The sequence below is a fragment of the Heloderma suspectum genome, chromosome 3, assembly GCF_057233095.1.
Source record: "Heloderma suspectum isolate Gila_16-S chromosome 3, 16-S_ref, whole genome shotgun sequence".
Taxonomy (NCBI): Eukaryota; Metazoa; Chordata; class Lepidosauria; order Squamata; family Helodermatidae; genus Heloderma; species Heloderma suspectum.
This window is the reverse complement of record NC_139460.1, coordinates 133131922-133153073: the sequence shown is the minus strand read 5'-3', so window position 1 is coordinate 133153073 and position 21152 is coordinate 133131922. Positions and strand designations below refer to the sequence as shown.

The 21152-nt window shown below is 43.4% G+C and overlaps 1 long non-coding RNA gene across 1 annotated transcript in view; it reads left to right on the top strand.

The window, feature by feature from the left end:
- The window catches only part of LOC146350268 (uncharacterized), a 28568-nt gene that overhangs the window by 1602 nt on the left and 5814 nt on the right, over window positions 1–21152 (top strand). The gene's annotated exons all lie outside the window — the stretch shown is intronic.

The window sequence follows — 21152 nt, the reverse complement described above, 5'->3', positions numbered from 1 at the left end:
TCAGATTGATTATGTACTTTGCAGCCAAAGATGGAGAGGCTCTATACAGTCAGTAAAAACAAGACCTGGAGCTGACTGTGGCTCAGATCATGAGCTTCTTATTGCAAAATTTTGGCTTAAATTGAAGAACATCGGGGAAACCACTAAACCATTCAGGTTTGACCTAAATCATATCCCTTATGAATTAGTGGAGGTGAGGAATAGATTTCAGGGATTAGACCTGATAGACAGAATGCCGGGTTGGATGAATCACAGGTCAGAATTATCGACAACCTCAGATACGCAGACGATACCACCCTAATGGCAGAAAGCGAAGCAGATCTAAAGAGCCTCCTGTTGAGGGTGAAAGAGGAGAGTGCAAAAGCTGGTTTGAAACTCAACATAAAAAAAATGAAAATCATGGCATCTGGCCCCATCACTTCCTGGCATATAGAAGGGGAAGAAATGGAAGCAGTGACAGATTTTACTTTCTTGGGCTCCAAGATAACCGCAGACGGTGACTGTAGCCATGAAATTAAAAGACGCTTGCTCCTTGGGAGGAAAGCTATGGCAAACCTAGACAGCATAGTAAGAAGCAGAGACATCACCTTGCGGTATAAGGTCCATGTAATCAAAGCTATGGTTTTTCCAGTAGTAATGTATGGCTGTGAGAGCTGGACTATAAGGAAGGCTGAGCGCCCAAGAATTGATGCCTTCGAACTATGGTGCTGGAGAAGACTCTTACGAGTCCCCTGGACTGCACGGAGGTCAAATCAGTCCATCCTAAAGGAAATCAACCCTGAGTGCTCATTGGAAGGACAGATACTGAAGCTGAAGCTCAAATATTTTGGCCACCTAGTGCGAAGAGAAAACTCCCTGGAAAAGACCCTGATGCTGGGAAAGACTGAAGGCAAAAGGAGAAGGGGACGGCAGAGGATGAGATGGCTAGATAGCATCACCGATGCAATGAATATGAACTTGAGCACACTCCGGGAGAGAGCAGAGGACAGGAAGGCCTGGCGTGCTATGGTCCATAGGGTCACGAAGAGTCGGACATGACTTAACGACTGAACAACAGCAACCATTTCAGACTTCTGGGGTAGCAATTCAGGATTGTCCAAAGTTCCCCGCTTTAAGAATGCAGTGCAAACCCTATCAATATGCAGCACTGGTGGCTGCATATATGGTGGCTCTTTGGGCAGCTGATTTAGGGTGTCATGAAAGGACAGCAAATTGTTATTATTTATTTATTGGTTGATTGATTGTATTTTTACTCCCAGGAAGAATTGCTTGCGGGATATTCTATCTCAGATGCCAAAGCAATTTAGCCACCCATGGGGTAGGGAAGGGGGTGCCATTTGCCCTTTGCCTCAGGTAGCAAAATGTCTTGGGCCAGCCCTGTCTGAAGGTGCAATCCTATACATGTCTACTCAGAAGTAAGCCCCTTGCAGTTAAATGGGATTTACTCCCAGGTAAGTGTGCGTAGGATTGTAGCCTAAGAGTCCTGTTTAGAAGCATCCTTTTCAGGATGTTCCAGTAGTCAACAGTTGTTTTTGTTGCAGCTGGCTAAGAGTAACACCTGCACTATTTTCAGGTCTTGCAGAGAACTGAAGCATACACATAGCCACACAACTATGAAGCTCTAAAAACCTCATTTTCAGCTGCATATCAGTGCATCTCTGTTGAACTCCTTAGCCATTCTTACTTATCTAAACCACAGTTTATCCGAAGTGAAGAATTAGCAAAATATAGAAAATATTTTGCTTCTAAGTAAGCTAATATCCCAAGAGAACAACATCCTTTGCATCAAGCTCTTCGGTACTATCTCTTACCTTATAATCCAATCATATCTGATTAAGAGCTCTCTGTTCTGCTTAGTACTTTCCACCATATATGTATATGTTCAGTAATATGATTTACATTTCAGAAGCAATCTGCACTGCTGAATAATACTTTGGATATTTCAGTGTCTTGTAACAATGGGAATGGTTTAAGGTCATAGGTTGCTCTGTTATATGAAGTGTGTGTTTTGGGGTGTTTCTGGATGAGGCTTTTATTGTGCAACTGCCCTGCCGCATTCATGGAATTTTACTGGGGGTGGGGGGTGGACAGATGATGTTGTCTTCTATTTATAGTCCTCCTGTGTTTTCCCACTTCTTCCATCCTTTTTCTTTCCACAAAAAAAAAAAAAAAAAAATCCATTAAGGAAGAATAGACAGAATAGCTACTCAATGCCTGCTGACACTAGGAGCCCTACATATGTAAGCATCCTTTCTGTCCTTCTGGAGCATGCTCCCAGAGCAAAACAAACACTCTTCTCAGGCAGGCAGTTATATCTTGTTAGGGGTTAGTGTCCTTGTGACACAGACCAGGTTGGCATGATTACTGTGGCTTGTCATGGCTTATTTAACCCTTGACAAGCTACAGCACCCATGGAAACCATCCTGAATATTCAAACCAGGATTGTGTCTTGTTGTGTTGTCCAAACCCAGGGACTGTGGGTTATGTGAAGATTAGGCAATCCTCACAGAACCCATGGTCCCTGGGTTTGGATGACATGACAAGCCACCGCTTGAATATTCAAAATGGCTGCACACATGCACCACAACCCAGGTGTTTGATCATGTGACCTGGCCACCATGACATTTAGTCAAGGCTAAATACATTATCCCCTTCATGGATCACTGCCTTGTTGTGGCGAAGGGGCTTGCGTAACTCAGTGAAGCCATAAGCTATGCCGTGCAGGGCCACCCAAGACGGACAGGTCATGGCAGAGAGTTCTGACAAAATGTGGTCCACTGGAGAAGGAAATGGCAACCCACTCCAGTATTCTTGCCAAGAAAACCCCATGGAACGTATCACAAGGCTAAAAGAGATGACGCCGGAAGATGAGCCCCTCAGGTCGGAAGGTGTCCAATATGCTACTGGGGAAGAGCAGAGGGTATTTCCAAGTAGCGCCAGAAAGAGTGAAGCGGCTGGGCCAAACCCGAAAGGACACTCAGCTGTGGATGTGTCTGGCGGTGAAAAGAAAATCCGATGCTGTAAAGAACAATATTGTTTAGGAACCTGGAATGTCAGATCAATGAATCAAGGTAAGCTGGAGGTGGTCAAACATGAGATGGCAAGATTGAACATCGACATCTTGGGAATCAGCGAACTAAAATGGACAGGCATGGGCGAATTTAATTCAGGTGACCATCATATCTACTATTGTGGGCAAGAATCCCTTAGAAGAAATGGAGTAGCACTCATAGTCAACAAAAGGGTGGGAAAAGCAGTACTGGGGTACAATCTTAAAAATGATAGAATGATCTCAGTACGAATCCAAGGCAAACCATTCAACATCACAGTAATTCAAGTCTATGCCCCAACTACTGAGGCCGAAGAAGCTGAGGTTGATCGGTTCTATGAAGACCTACAACACCTTCTAGAACTAACACCAAAAAAAGATGTCCTCTTCATCATAGGGGATTGGAATGCTAAAGTAGGAAGTCAAGAAATCACCGGGATAACAGGCAGGCATGGCCTTGGTGTACAAAATGAAGCAGGACAAAAGCTAATAGAGTTTTGCCAAGAGAACATGCTGATCATAGCAAACACTCTTTTCCAACAGCACAAGAGGCGACTCTACACATGGACATCACCAGATGGTCAATATCGAAATCAAATTGATTATGTCCTTTGCAGCCAAAGATGGAGAAGCTCCATACAGTCAGTAAAAACAAGACCTGGAGCTGACTGTGGCTCAGATCATGAGCTGCTTCTTGCAAAATTTCGGCTTAAATTGAAGAACGTCGGGAAAACCACTAAACCGTTCAGGTATGACCTAAATCATATCCCTGATGAATATACAGTGGAGGTGAGGAATAGATTTCAGGGATTAGACCTGATAGACAGAGTGCCTGAGGAACTATGGACGGAGGTCCGTAACATTGTTCAGGAGGCAGCAACGAAATCCGTCCCAAAGAAAAAGAAATGCAAGAAAGCCAAGTGGCTGTCTGATGAGGCTTTACAAGTAGCTCACGAAAGAAGGGAAGCGAAAAGCAAGGGAGAAAGGGGAAGATATATCCAACTGAATGCAGAGTTCCAGAGAATAGCAAGGAGAGACAAGAAGGCCTTCTTAAATGAACAATGCAAAGAAATCGAGGAAAACAACAGAATGGGAAAGACTAGAGATCTTTTCAAGAAAATTGGAGATCTCAAGGGAACGTTTTGTGCAAAGACGGGCATGATAAAGGACAAAGAAGGCAGGGACCTAACAGAAGCAAATGAGATTAAGAAGAGGTGGCAGGAATACACAGAAGAACTATACAGGAAAGATCTGAATGTCTCTGATAGCAATGATAGTGCGGTCACTGAACTTGAGCCGGACATCCTCGAGAGTGAAGTCAAGTGGGCCTTAGGAAGCATTAGTAACAACAAAGCTAGCGGAGATGACAGTATTCCAGCTGAGCTATTTAAAATCCTAAAAGATGATGCTGTTAAAGTGCTGCATTCAATATGCCAACAAATCTGGAACACTCAACAGTGGCCACAAGACTGGAAAAGGTCAGTTTACATTCCAATTCCAAAGAAGGGCAACGCCAAAGAGTGTTCAAACTACCGCACAATTGCGCTCATTTCACATGCCAGCAAGGTGATGCTCAAAATCCTACAAGCTAGGCTTCAGCAGTATGCGAACCAAGAACTACCGGAAGTACAAGCTGGGTTTAGAAGAGGCAGAGGAACTAGAGATCAAATCGCCAACATTCGCTGCATCATGGAGAAAGCAAGAGAATTCCAGAAAAACGTCTATTTCTGCTTCATTGACTACGCTAAAGCCTTTGATTGTGTGGATCACAACAAACTGTGGCAAATTCTTAAAGTGATGGGAGTACCAGACCACCTGACCTGTCTCCTGAGAAACCTGTACGAGGGTCAAGAAGCAACAGTAAGAACCAGACATGGAACAACTGAGTGGTTCAAAATTGGGAAAGGAGTACGACAAGGCTGCATATTGTCACCCTGCTTATTTAACTTATATGCAGAGTACATCATGAGAAATGCCGGGTTGGATGAATCAGAGGTCGGAATTAAGATTGCCGGGAGAATTATCAACAACCTCCGATATGCAGACGATACCACCCTAATGGCAGAAAGCGAAGAGGATCTCAAGAGCCTCTTGTTGAGGGTGAAAGAGGAGAGTGCAAAAGCTGGTTTGAAACTCAACTTTAAAAAAATGAAGATCATGGCATCTGGCCCCATCACTTCCTGGTATATAGAAGGGGAAGAAATGGAAGCAGTGACAGATTTTACTTTCTTGGGATCCAAGATCACTGCAGACGGTGACTGTAGCCATGAAATTAAAAGACGCTTGCTCCTTGGGAGGAAAGCTATGGCAAACCTAGACAGCATAGTAAGAAGCAGAGACATCACCTTGCCGACAAAGGTCCGTCTAATCAAAGCTATGGTTTTCCCAGTAGTAATGTATGGCTGTGAGAGCTGGACTATAAGGAAGGCTGAGCGCCGAAGAATTGATGCTTTCGAACTGTGGTGCTGGAGAAGACTCTTACGAGTCCCCTGGACTGCAAGGAGGTCAAATCAGTCCATCCTAAAGGAAATCAACCCTGAGTGCTCATTGGAAGGACAGATAATGAAGCTGAAGCTCCAATATTTTGGCCACCTAATGCGAAGAGAAAACTCCCTGGAAAAGACCCTGATGCTGGGAAAGACTGAAGGCAAAAGGAGAAGGGGACGGCAGAGGATGAGATGGCTAGATAGCATCACGGATGCAATGAATATGAACTTGAGCACGCTCCGGGAGAGAGCGCAGGACAGGAAGGCCTGGCGTGCTATGGTCCATGGGGTCACGAAGAGTCGGACACGACTGAACGACTGAACAACAACAACAACAACAAATACATTATTGGACCTTTTGCCCCAAAGGGCAAAAGTTGGGGGCTGCATGTGCGTGCATGCACACACACATGATTTCCCCTGAAAGACAGACACCCTCTCTCCACAACCACACACACAGATATAAGTTTCCTTTTCTAGTTTTTTCTCCACAACTGTAAGGACTAGAAACATGCTGACTTCTAATAAATGTTTGCAAAACAATTCCTAAGTGTCAGGTGCATACATTTGGCTTCTAAAAGAGCACTGCAGAAGGAGGACAACTCAATAATTAACTGTAAACTGGCATTCCTCATGCTCATGAATTTCACTGATTATGGACAACCAAAAATATGAACATCAACTCCATAAATCTTCTCTAAGGTGGTTCTTAAAGCTGGGCAAATTAAAAGATCCCCTGCTTAGTAAACATACCAGAGAGACAGCTAAAGAACACATCCTATATTGTATTACATTGTTGCAATGAAGATTTACCATGAATAGCACATGTATCAGAGGATGGGGTGGGAGGAGAGGGAATTATGGGCAAGAGAGAATGTAGATGGGAGACAGAGAGTGCACAATGTGAGAAAGAGTGTGTATGAGTAATGTGGGAAGCAACGATGACAGGAAGTCAATGGTGGGCTACAGAGGGAAAGGGAAGGTGCGTGGAATGGGTAACAGTGAGCAAACGTGCATCAGGAACAGGGAGGAGAATTGTAGTGTAATTGTGACATGGCCTCACCATCAGTCTTAGCTTGTCTGAATAAAACAGACATAGGACATAAGTTTTCTGTGAAGTAGGCAATTGTTACTGGTGGTGGGAATTAAAAATATATATCCTAGATACGGAAGATCCTAGTCTAGATGCAACAGCCCGTATTAGAGGATATCTACCTCACCCATCATCCACTTATGGGCAACATATTCACCCTCTTTTTAAAATGCAGTTATGAAGGAAGTTGAATTAGAATGGAAAACCTCCCTGATTGGGCAGTTAATTCCATAAAACTCAAAGGCATACAGCCAAATAAAATCCCCAGTGACTATTAAGCTAAGTGATTTATGCAATGATCTGATTTACAAAGGAAGAGCAACTATTAGGCAAATCTCCTAGGCAAATCTCCTGCCTTGCTTTTTCTTTCCTTCACTGCTACTGCAGCATGCTTTGCTTGGAAAAGGACTTTCCTTCCCCCTTCACAATACCAAGCAGTGGTTCCTATTTCTATTTATTTTAATAATACCATCCAGTGAAAACAGTATTTTGAGGAAGAACAAGTATCTTTTTTGTTGATGCCAGCAATCTGCAACTTGCTGGCATAAGTACTTTCATTATTAATATGCTGGAAAACTATAGGGTTACAGAATGACAAACACCTTGATAAGGTGTGTGTGTGTGCGCGCGCATGAGAGAGAGAGTGACTGACAGAGAGAGAGAGAGAGAGAGAGAGAGATTTGTGTGTGAATGAGAAAGGGAGCTCATCACCACCCCACTCTCTCTCACTGCCTGGGTGAGTTTGCATTATATGATAACCCACCCTGGTGACCAAGCTATGCAATGTGGGTTGTTCACAGAACAACCCATGGTGATCCCAACAGATGATTGGGTTTACCATGGGTTGCTCTCCCCCTTCTTCCCCCTTGGTCCTCCATATGCCAGGGGATTTTGTGCCAGAACCTGTCTTGTCTGCCTATCCTATCCCCCTCCCTGCTCTGATCACGACCCCGTTTTTGTTCCCTGGATTTTCATTATTATTTTTCCGGGTCCCAACTTTTTTTGCAAATGGGACCAGAATATATATATTTTAGATTTCGGGGGGGCCCAGGAATTTGTGCAAATGTCTTCATTATATTTATATATTTTGTCAGTTTTTCATAGTTGTACAGGTGTGCACGTGCAGCTGTCAAAAATATATATAGCCCTGCCTTGCCTATTGCCTTGTATGTTTCAGCTGTCAAAGGGACCAAACTGCAATATGAAACAGACAAGGTAATTGACAAGACAGCACTGCATGTAGGCTAATTTGACAGCCATTGGCAGGACGGGAAAAGGGGGCCAGATCACCCCCTTAGCAAGGTAATCCCCGGGGTTTTAAGTGTTGAGCTGACACTTGGGGGTGCCCTGCTTCCATTCCACATTTCTCTGAGTCTGAGTCTCCAGCAAGTTCTTTTAAGGGAGATCTGTGCTCCCCCCCCCTCTTTTTGAGGCTCCAGTGCTGCAAATGCACAAATTCCTGGGGCTGAAATACGTATGTATGTATGTATGTATTCCAGCCCCATCTGCAAAATTGTTGCATTTTTTTAAGAGGTTGGTGAATGAGTGACAGCCCCTCCAAAGTGCCATTTGGGCATCAGTGGAGGGTTGCCACTGCGGCATGAGTGAGATCGCTCAGAAAGTGTGGCTCACTGCCCAATCATTGCAACCCATGATGTGCTGGCTCTGCCGGGTTTGGGTGACACACCAACCCATTGTGGGTTAACCCTAAGAATAAGCCATGAGTTGTCAGGGTGGCTTATTGGCCAAAAATAAGCCACCCTGCAGAAAGCGGTCTGGGTTCAGACAACATGACAACCCATTGTATCATGCAACAACCCACGATGGGTTGTCATGTCATGCATACCCAGTCACTATCTTTTAGGATCAACCCTTAATCTTTTAAGATCATCATCACACCTTCCTCCACTCTCTTTCTCTCTCTTTCTTTTAAGATCACCACCACCCTCCCTCCCTCACTTTCGAGATCATCATCACCATCATTTTCATTTAAAACAAGGTATTATTTCTCTGTTAAGAATCTCAAGAGAGACTGTGGGTGGTGGTGATCTTAAGAGAGAGAAAGGGAGTATGGTGGGGGGATGGCTCTGGTCCTGCCCACTGCAGACATGTGGCCCCTGCATTAAGGGCAATGGTCTTGGATGGTGTGTGATCAGCACAGCTGCACTAAGGATGCGAAGGTGATGCAAAAATATGCTAACCGTTTATAATAAATTAATTACACATTATTTTGTCTAGTGCTTTAGAAAGTATCTTGAGGAGCTTTTCATTTAGACTGATGGTAGGAATGACAGAAGTCAAATTTAATTTGTTTCATATCTTTGATTAAATCTTGAAACCAAGAAAAACGTTTCTTACAGAGCTCGTTGCTCTGGGTAAAATATACATGAGTGAAATAATAGCTATAGTCAATTTTTAATTGTGTGTATAAGACAGTATCATGGTTCTCAGTATGAACTTGGCCATCATAAACAATTTCTGAATGAATAATTGGAGATGAGGACAAAACTGACTCGTGACTAATGCATTTTCTGCCATAGATACTGCCCATTCTACACAACAGCTGTCCATCAAGGGAATAGCAATATCCTTACTTACACTTGCCACCCTAACAGGTATATTAATTTCCATCCCACTCACCATTGCATCAAACTATGATTCAAACTAGACATGACACAGGAGATCCATGATTAGGATCTGTCATGGTGTGTGTGTGTGTGTTTTACTAATTAGAAGCACCAGGGCAGCTTCTTTTAAAGATCAGAGGGATGGTGTTCTGGCAGGGGGCATTTAACTCTTTCCTTCCTTGCCATCAGGTTCCCCAATTTAAATCTGCCCCTCCAAAAGCAAAAAAAAAGGCGGGGGGGAGGAAGACCGGTATAGCCACCTTTTTCCAGAGTGCCTCTTCCCCAGTGCTCAAATTAATGCAGAGCTGTTAATTGGTAAACAAACCAAAACCATGGGAGATCCCGATCACAGGCCACTCCCATCCCATCTAGTTTGGCCCTATGGCTCACTCTATAGCCAGCACACAGAAACTACTTTAAAAGGCCTCAGTATGATGGCTGCTCAGTACTGAAAGCCATTTCATGTGCACCAGTTTGCCACATAGTTCATTCATATTTAAGGTCTTCCAAGCAGACCTTGCTGGAGATTCCTGCTTCAGAGTCTTAAATGTATTATTCTGCCTTAAAGCATGTCTTTGCATTTATTTGTGGCATGAATAAATGGATTCTCCAGCTGTTTGGGGGAAACTCAAAGACTGTAATAGGGATGCTGAGACCTTTACTTTGGACCATCATGGTGTTGTAGCAGTTCACATATGAGATCTTTTTGCACTGAGTTTATATTAGTCAACTACAAATGCTCTAATTATCAAACTTTCTATCTTCTGGAAACACTTTTCACAGACCTCTTTGTTTGCCAAGGAACTCTTGTGCATCTGTCAGACAACCCTTGCCTGTTGCTGAGAATTCTGAGTATTATTTTGTTTGTTTGTTTATTTATTTATTTATATCCCGCCTTTTCCCCAATACTGGGACTCAAGGCAGCTTTATAACATTAAAAACTTGCACAGTTTTTTGTATAGAAATATACAAAAGTTAAAAATATAATTAAATCTTCAATAATATTAAAATTGTATAAAATTTTAGAATTTAAAAAAGCCAGCAACAATATAAACAATAGTATCAATCCATCATATTCTCACAGGTCCAGACTACCTATCCCCAAAAGCCTGCCAGAACAAAAAAAGTTTTTGCCTGCCTGCGAAAGCATACCATGGAGGGTGCCATGGGAAGGGAGTTCCAGAGCCTTGGGCAGCCACTGCGAAGGCCCTCCCCTGTGTTCTTACCAGGCAAGCCTGTGATGGTGGCAGGACCATGAGAAGCACCTCCTCTGAAGGGCATGAGCAGGTTCATAGGGGAGAGTACAGTCTTTCAGATAACCTGAGTAATGTTCTAGAGCAGCGTTGGGGCAGAAGATAGATCTCCAGATACTTTGGGCTTTAACTTCCAGCGTTCCTGACCATTGGCCATCCTAGCAGGGACTTATGGGAGTTGAAATCCAAAACATCTGGAGTTCTACCTTCTGAACAGTTCTACCTGTTCTAGGCTGTGTTTCCACAACAATGGAAGGAGAAGTGAATGGAGGATTACCAGATTTTTAAAAAAGGAATCATCTTTGCTGTGCAGGGCTCCATGAGCAGGTTCTCCAGAGCAGTAAAAATCGCTTCACAGAACATACCTCCTGGTGAGGGTTGGAGTGAACATCATCTGACTGGCAGGGGCTGCTCAACCAAAAGAGAGGCTACCCCCTCTCCCCCCCTTTCTCCTTTCCCCTGAAAGTCCAGATGCACCTGCATTTCAGGAGCAAGCCTCATTGAGCCCAATGGGAGTTACTTTTGAGTAGACACACATATGCTTGTGCTGGGAAAAGGGGTGAGGGAAGAACACAAAGACGGGAAATCAGCCCCCATTTGAACCCACAGGATCTCTATAATGAAGGGTCAAAGTAGTTACTTCCTAAAGCAATAAACTGAACAAAGGAGAATTGGAGCCTCAAGATTGCACTTTACCACACTTAGGGAACTGGGCTTTAAACTGTGCCATGTCAATTGAGGGGGATCTGATGTGGGCATTCAGAGGGCAAGCCTCATTCAGCACAGTGGGAGTTACTTCTGAGGAGACACTAATTGGTTTGTGTAGGGACGGGAACACACAGGAAACACCCCTTGACCAGGGTCATGGTGAAAGGCACACCCCTGGGCGGGGCTCGCATACCTGAGGAAAATGTGGGGGTTGGGGAAAGCAACAACTATACCAAGGAGAACCTGACTTAAGGAAAAGAATTTGACTTTAAGCAGTCTCAGGAAATCTGGGTTTTCCCTGATAGTTAGGCTCCGGGGTGGCTGCTGGATGGCTACAAGGTCATGTATCTCTAACGACCTCAACACACAGCCAGCTTGGAGTAAACTGCTGGTGGAAACACCCCCTACAGTGTACTCTCAGTTCATACACCCACTTGGACGTGACTGAGTCTTGCACTGCCCAAGCCCCTTTGGTCCACTATATAAAACACCCCAGAACTCTCTGCTACTGCTGTGCATTCCATGGGATGATCAGTAGTAGTGGGCAATTGTGTCTCAGGGAAGCTTGATCTCCATTATTAATCTTCCCATTCCACTGAACCCTTGATAAGGGTCCCTGTGACACAATTTGTAAAACAACTGCTCTATCTAGAACGAGTGAGCAACTTCAGGAGGTGGGGGGGATTTTGCCCCCCCCCCAGATACCTCCTGTGAGTTGAAGCTTGTGGGGCACTCCATGGGGGTGCCCCCCTAAAAAAAGTTAAATTCTGTGCTACAAACTACTCCATAGTGCTACAGAACACTACTATGGTAAACAAGCTAAATTTGACTGGGTGTTCCATAGCTGCTACAGATGCCATTTTGGGGGTTAAAAAATATTTTGGGGGGCGGTGGGGGCTGTATGCACCCATGGGCTGCATGTTGCTCACCTCTGGTCTAGATAAAAATAGGACAATATGTTGAGGGCTTAACATAGACTCTCAAAAGCTGAGTATCGCAAGGCTGCTAGTTTTGTTTTTTCCACCCACCGATACGTTGGGTGGGTTGTAGTGTCTTGAAATAGCACAGCAACAGATGGCATCTAGCCCCTCCTCCTGAACGGAAGACTCTCTTCCCATTATTGGAGAGTTTGTTAAAACTGTAAGTACACTTGCTAATTTGTTTCAGCACCAAAGAAATGGTTTCAGCCTCTGCTCATAAAATACAACAGCAACAGCCTAACTGGATTATATGCCAAATCACCAGAGACGTTCTCTTCGGAATTAATTCTTCTGCAGAGAGTGTTTTATTCTCTCTCTCTCTCTTACTGGTATTTCCAGTATTCCTGTCACATGAATTTTTCCATAGTTAACATTGGCCAATGATGCAATGTTAACATATCTCTTGGTGATGCCACATGCAAGTACTTCTTCATGCAACACAGCATTTATAGAATTTGCATGTGGTGACCTGCAAAAAGGTTAAATGCCTTTAAAACAAAACAAAAAAAGAATTGGACAAATACATTTTTGAGAATTGGCCTATCAATGACTTATTAGCTATGATAACTACACTGAACATCCATGGAAGCAGGATACCATTACATATCGGATGCTGAGGACCAGCAATATGAGAAGGTTGTTGCATGCATTCATTCATGTACTCAGGTGGCAGCCTGCAAAAGAATTAAAACCATTTTGAAAATTCAAATAAAATAACCCAGTTACAAACACTAAAAACAGCAGTAGTTTGAAATCTCATTTATAACGTTTCCAGAAGCACCTGGCTAGTCATTGTAGGAAATGGAATGTTGGACGAGATGGAACTGTTCCAGCAAGGCTTAACTTCTGTCTTTGCATAGGATTGACTTCTTATGGTTGAATTATGTGTTTCATTTTGAAAGTAATTGTGAAGGATCATTGGAATTAATCCCAATGACCATGCAAGGTAGGACTGGCCAAACCTAGCCTCAAATCCCCAAAAGACACCCAGTAGCCACTGTCTCTGGCCAAGAGGCACTGAAATTAGCACTGAGGTTACTCAGAAGGACTCACACCCACTTGGAAGTGAATAAATGTTTATTAAGGAAAAGGGAATAGGGGTTAAGGGGAGAAGAAGAATTAGAAGTACTAGGATGTACAGGGGATTACAAGCTGAGTACTGTAAGAAAACACCAAACACACAGAGAGTCTTTGTACGGCACCCCCAAGCAAAATAACAGAACTAGCTAGCCTATCCTTCCATATACCTAGGTATGGGCCTCCCAGGACAGCTTCCAGCTGACAGCAGGTCCATAACCCCACGCCTCTCCCCCAAACTTCATTTAAGGCCCAGCCCTAGCAACTCAGGGCAGATTTCCCTTGTCCAGTCCCTAGCTCAGCCCCAAGGTGGACCATCCTTGTCCCAGAGGAGGCAGGATTTTCCCACCAACTCAGCTGTTATCTATTTCCCAGTTAACAAGGACTGAGCCTGGCCTTGAGCAGCAGGGCCGAAAAGCCTTCAGTCAACACTCCAGGTGGTTGCCTTGGATGTGCAACCCCGGCCTACTCTTATGGTGAAAAAGCAGGCTGTCATTCTGGACAGTAATGGTCTTTTGTTTTGTCCTGAAAGGGGTGGGGGAGACTTCTCTCCCTTTATTATCTTACCCAAAATGTACAGCTCTCCATTTACTTTTGGTACTCTGTGATCTATTCTACCCAACCCATTGAACTCTTCTTATTTCTGAGTAGACATGTATTGGATTGCACTACTAGTGACATTTTGGTCCTTAGATTCCTGTCAACCTTGAAAGTATCTCCTGGTGATCACCACTAGCAAAGTCACCCCCTTTCCTCAGCACTGATAAATTGTTAGACATTCTCAAGTTGTTTGGCCTTGGAAGATCATGATCACTTTATTTTTGAGTATGGAAGGAAACAGTTTTATAAATCATATAAGAGACATCTTTCATGAAGTGGGTTAATGTACTCACTGCAACCAGTTGGGTTTCAACCCAAAACAAAAACTGAAGGACAATAACAATAAGAAAGTCATTTAAACTTGGGTAACTTTCAAATACTTTCAATTATCTTCCAAATGAAGCACATATGTTAGTGGGTAGTACTTTCGTTATCAATGGGGACAGCATATAAATGAATATTAACCTTTCTGGCATTCCATCTGTGGTAACAGCTGACACTGGCATTTAGTTAGTTAGTTAGTTAGTTAGTTAGTTAGTTAATCAATTGATTTTTAGACTGCTTACCATATCTAAAAAGATATCTCATAGTGGTTTATAATACAAGATTAAAATACAAAACAGTTGAACGTTTAAAATAATAAAACTAACAATCAACAAACTGGGCAGCAGATAGGGTTGCCCTGTGTCCTCTTTTACAGAGGACAGCCTTCTATTTGAAGGCATCTTCTACATGAATTAAATTCAGAACAAACACTCCAAGTGTAAGAAGCCTGACAACACTGCACTGGACCAGTTAATTATTATTTTTTGCAAAGTTTCGAATACTTGATGGTTCAGTTATGCTAAATGATTTTTCAAAAGAGCCATATCAATTGTAGACAGTCAATTTTTCAAAAACAACAATATCAGTTATATCAGGCAGTCAATTCTACAGAAAAGTTATATCTAGCAGCCTAAAGACCCTCAGTGTGATTCCCTTTCAATTATGAAAAGTCTATCTCAGGTGCTCCTGTAGACATAACACATTGTAATAACAGTTCACATAGACTGATAATGTTGAGAAGTAGTTTCCTGAGTGACTGAATTCTTTCAGTAGTCTACTGGATGGTAAAGGCAAAATAGCCCACTAAATTTGTGGGTTAAGAGTGAGATAATCCCTCTGCAAAGGAAAAAATAATTGCATGTATAATGTTAAATGTTTCCCCAAATTTTGCTAACAAAACCATATCAAAAATGACATTTTATTTTCACCTAATTTTTTCAGCTCACCCTTTCCAGGTATTATAAACTTTGCAAAAAAAAAAAAAAATTAACTGGTCCCAGTGCAGTTTGTCAGATTTCTCACACATGGTTTGTTTTGGATTTGTTACTGGGAACCTTATCTTTTCTGTTCTGTATAGTCCTCTAGTTGAAGGCATCCTAGCAGATATTGAATATCAAGTTGACTTCAGTTTAACTTCAAATTCCATTTTAATTGATACTGCACTTCGACTTCACAAACCAGCAAATTACTTATATGCACTCTCAATCCAGAAGTACCACAGAGCTTTTACGTTGGAGGGCAGTTTCCGTAAAACCCCCTACTACGAACGGAAGTGTCCCTGTAACTCAGGAGAGACTGAAACAGTGACCCCTCCTCTTCTGTACTGTCTTTTCTATTGTGACATTCGTAAAACTTTTATTGAACCCATTTTATCTAAACTGCTAGGACGTTTGGATGCATTTTATGTCCTTTTATTTCTCTCTGATAAAAAAGCATCCACTACCCTTATTGTTGCCAATTTTTTGCAGCAGCAAGCAAAATCCGTCAAGAATTTGCTCAATTCACGCCGTGTATACACACACACACACACACACACACATATATATATATATATCTTTTCTGAAATGTCTAGAACTTCAATAATCTTTTGGTGTTTGTTTATTTTTATATATATATATATATATATATATATATAATTTCCTTTTATTGGTCAACGTATTTTATGTTGATTATTGTGCTACTTTGATCATTCAATCATAATAAAGAGTGACTGATTGACTGAAGGCATCCCCTGTTTGAAGGGCTGTCCTGTCCAATTCCAGGTTAAAAATAAAGAACCTTAAGAACTTTTGCCCATCAATAGTTATCACCTAAACAACAGACTGAACAAGCAGGCACACAAGTCACCTGGTCACAGTCTTCCATACTACAGTATGGAAGACTACTTCCATACTACAGTACTGTGTTTCTATTTAAAATATATTAATTATTCCTAAATTGTATCTATGCATATTAATTAGTATATGCACATTTTATGCAAACCACTCTTTTATCCCCCCTTTTGGTGATGCATTGCCTCTTTTTTTGACAATTTTGAATACCTTTGTATTCTCCCAGTATTTTAGCATTTTAACTTCCTAGTCTTTTAGCTTTGATGGTTTAAATCTGTATTTAAAATCTCTGCATTGCCACTAAGTTTTAATCTGGTTGTACTGTTATATTGTGGTTTTAAACTTTCATATTTTATATTATTTTATGCTGTGCTTTGTGGTTTTAATTTTTGTGAACTGCCCAGAGAGCTTTGGCTATTGGGTGGTATAGAAATGAAATGAAATGAAATGAAATGAATAAATAAATAAATAAATAAATAAATAAATACATTCATAGGTGTCCAGCCTAGCAGCAGAATTAGTCAGGGGAGGCCTGGATAAAGAGATAGCACACCACCATTGGTGCCTCCTGAATATCAGGGGAGGACAACAGAGGAGGCTTGGTTCCAGATTCTCACCAGATGGCAATTTTCAGGTCATATTAAACCAGCAAGGCCTACTCCAGTGATCTTAGTGATTGCATGGGGCTATATCAAGAAAGGTGATCTGCCAGGTAATCTGGTCCCAAGTTGTTCAGGGCTTTATATGGTAGCAACAAACCTTGAACCTGGCTCAGTAACTAACAGGTACCCAGTGCAGTTGCTTCAACACTGATGTAATATGTATGTGGCCAGGTGCCCCACTCAGCATCCTAGCCATGGCATTCTGCACCAGCTGCAGTTTCCGGACCAAGCACAAAAGCAGCCCCACATGAAGCACTTTACACTAATCTAAACGTGAGGTTACTAATGCATAGACTATCATGGCCAGGCTATCCCTGTCCAGAACAGGGCGTAGTTGCATACCAACCTAAGCTGATAAAAGGAGCTCTTTGTCACAGAAGCCACTTGGGCTTATAATGACAACAATGAGTCCAGGAGCATCCCCAGACTTCATACCTTTTCTTTTAGAGAGAGTGCAGCCCCATCTAGAATAGGCAAACTCCCCAATTCCTGTACCCAGGAACCACCCACCCAAAGAGTCTCTGTCTTGTTGGGACTGAGTCTGTTTGTTGGCCCCCATCCAACTTATCACCACATCCAGGCACCAGTTCAGAATATGCACAGCCTCTGCTGAGCTGATTCAGATGTGACATAGAACTAGAACTGCCCCAAATCTCCTAATGACTTCCCTCAGTGGTTTCATATAGATGCTAAATAGCATGGTGTCAAGCTGGTACCCTGTGGCATAGCTGCCAGGGTGGTGAGGTACAATCACCCAGTGCTTCTTTCTGGAATTGTCTCAAAGTAAGATCATAGCCACTGTAAAACAGTGCACCAGCTCCCAACTTGTGGAGACAAGCCAGAATAATACCATGGCCAACAGTACCAAAAGCCAGTGCAAGATCAAGTGGGATCAAATGAGTCACACTGCCTCTGTCTCTCTCCTGCAGGAAGTCATCTATCCTGGTGACCAAATTCAGTTCTGCCCCAAAACCAGGCCTGAACCTAGAGCGAAATGGGTCAAAGTTATTGGTATCCTCTATGAACATATGCAACTGCAGAGCCACTATGCTCTCAAGCACCTTACCCACTTGTTTGATTTTTGGGGTGGGTGGGGAGGCATGAACAAATGCTCACAGCATGTGCAGTTCAGTGGAGCCTCTTCAGGGGAATTCCTAGATATTTTTTGAAGTACACACTGTTTGCTGTGTAACTTAATTTGCAAGTTTGATTTAAAAAGGATAAATTTGCCATATGATCCAGGGCCAATCTACATGGCTGATTTGATGCGTTGGTAGAGTGCATTGGGGTTGTTTGCAACAAATGATGCTGTCACCAGTCTGCCACCATCCCGCAGCATCTGTCCCGGTTCTGCGGCAGCGTGCTCCGTCCGCCCACATTAAATCCTGGGTGTGACCTGGTGTGATGTGGACATGGGATGGGGCCACTCCCCCGCCCCATTCCCTCTTTTCCCCCATTTACAGTAGGGCTGCTTTCACAATGAGTAGCCTCCTTTTCCCATTCATAATAGCAGTAGTGCTATTTCATTCACAGTAGTGGAGTAGCCCTTTTATATGTAGTGCACAATAAAGAATACACAGAGCTGAAGGAGAAAGGACAGCCAGTAGCAGGAGCCTGCAGCCACAGTATTTCACAGTTGCATTACTGCGATACACCTACAACTTCACAGGGTCCAGAACACCTACAACTGAGGAATACCCAGAAGGGAAGGAGAAAGGATGGCCAATACAGCAAGGGAGCATGGACAGGGCTGGGAACAAACCTCCCCAATCACACAATCGCGCTGGGTTGCCACTTCAGAGTAACGCAGCCGTTTGCTTTTTCCGTTCACAGATAGTAGCCACTGATTCATTCATGTCTCCCCTTCAGAACAGTCCCCCATGTGTGTGATTTTCCTGTGTGTTTGTGGGGAGGAGACTTAGTTCAGGTTGGGGAAGTGGAAGCTGCCACTGCTGATTCCAGAGAGCTAGCAGAGGGAGGCAATTCCAGCCCTTTCCCTCCATGCAGGATGTAGGTGCCTTCTGTCTGCCCACCCGTCGGTCTGTCCCTGGGCTTCAATATTGCCGGTTCACAGTCAGTGGGTGTGACCGGGAGAGGTGTAGTGTAAACTGTCCAACATTACTCATCTCTTCCATTAAACTTCCCTGAGCAATGGAGCATGGAGAGGGGCGGGAGCAAGCCTCTCTCATTGGCTGAGCAGCGTCTGTGGGGTTGATGTCATTCACTTCTACTAGTTCCACCCATCCAACTGCAAACTAAGGTGGATTAAATTGCAGTTTGACCTGTGAAAAGTGGGTTTTAAGGTAGTGGGTTTTAAGGTAATTTACTCCACATTTTTTGCTTCATGTGCCTGGCACGGTCCAAAAGCGATTTCATGAAAATCTGGATAATACCGGAAGTGCTTCTCATTCTGTTTCCATGTAGACTCCCCCCTAGTCTCACAAGAAAACTGAATCTGAAAGAAAACAGTTTTTTTTTTTTTTAAGTTTGCAAGCCAACATGGTACCAAACTGGTGAAAACCAATATTTATTGGAAAATGCCAACACATTTTCAAGCACAAGCTTCTTTTTCAGGAGAGTAAGGGCCAAACTAGACATGACATTAATCATGCGATTGGCCCATATGCGCTTGTTTTTTATTTAATAAATTGCAGATGTGGAGAGGAGCAATCCAGATATGGGCCATGGTGTGGGGAGAGGTGGCATTAACCTTTTACCCCACCAGGGTCCCAGTTCAGCTCAGGTGGCCCTGCAGCTGCTGTTGAGTAAAGAAAACCCAAACAAGGGATGCTTACATAGAATCATAGAATCATAGAATAGTAGGGTTGGAAGGGGCCTACAAGGCCATCGAGTCCAACCCCCTGCTCAATGCAGGAATCCAAGTCAGAGCATCCCTGACAAATGGCTGTCCAGCCTCGTCTTAAAGGCCTCCAGTGTGGGAGAGCCCACCACCTCCCCAGGTAATTGGTTCCATTGCCGTATTGCTCTGACACTCAGGAAGTTTTTCCTGATGTTCAGCCGGAATCTGGCTTCCTGTAACTTGAGCCCATTATTCCGTGTCCTGCACTCTGGGATGATCAAGAAGAGATCCTGGCCTTCTTCTCTGTGACAACCTTTCAAGTACTTGAAGAGTGCTATCATATCTCCCCTCAGTCTTCTCTTCTCAAGGCTAAATATGCCCAGTTATTTCAGTCTCTCTTCATAGGGCTTTGTTTCCAGTCCCCTGATCATCTTTGTTGCCCTCCTTTGAACCCTCTCCAGCTTGTCTGCATCCTTCTTAAAGTGTGGTGCCCAGAACTGGACACAGTACTCCAGATGAGGCCTAACCAGTGCTGAGTAGAGGGGAACTAGTACTTCCCGGGATTTGGAAGCGATGCTTCTATTAATGCAGCCCAAAATAGCATTTGCCTTTTTTGCAGCCACATCACATTGTTGGCTCATATTCAGCTTGTGATCGACGACAATTCCAAGATCCTTCTCGCTCGTAGTGTGGTTGAGCCACGTATCCCCCATCTTGTAACTGTGCATTTGGTTTCTTTTTCCTAGGTGCAGAACTTGGCATTTGTCCCTATTAAATGCCATTCTGTTGTTTTCTGCCCAGCACTCCAGTCTATCCAGATCACTTTGAATTTTGTTTCTGTCTTCCAAAGTATTAGCTATCCCTCCCAATTTTGTGTCATCTGCAAATTTGATCAGCATTCCCTGCACCTCCTCCTCCAAGTCATTAATAAAAATGTTGAAGAGCACTGGGCCCAGGACTGAGCCCTGCGGTACCCCACTCGTTACCTCTCCCCAGCTTGAGAAGGTCCCATTGATAAGCACTCTTTGAGTCCGATTCTGTAGCCAACTGTGGATCCACCAGATCATTGTTTCATCTAGCCCACTTCGAGCAAGTTTGCTCATCAGGATATCATGGGGCACTTTGTCGAAAGCTTTGCTGAAGTCGAGGTATATGATGTCTACAGCATTCCCACGGTCTACAAAGGAGGTGACTTGATCAAAAAATGAGATCAGATTTGTCTGGCAGGACTTGTTTTTGACAAATCCATGTTGGCTTCGAGTAATCACAGCATTGTTGTCAAGGTGCTTCCAGATGGATTCCTTTATCATCTGCTCCAGAATTTTCCCAGGGATTGATGTCAGACTGACTGGTCTGTAGTTCCCAGGTTCCTCCTTTTTACCCTTTTTGAAGATAGGGACAACGTTAGCCCTCCTCCAGTCATCTGGCACTTCCCCGGTCCTCCATGATTTCTCAAAGAGAATAGACAGCGGTTCTGAGAGTTCTTCTGCCAGTTCCTTTATTACTCTAGGATGCAGTTCATCTGGCCCTGGAGATTTGAACTCATTCAAAGTAATGAGGTGTTCCTTGACCATATGCCTGTCGATCTCAAGCTGCAATCCTGCCCCTTCAGCCTGTACTTCGCCTTTGCCAGGGGGGTCATAGACCCTCTTTTGGGAGAA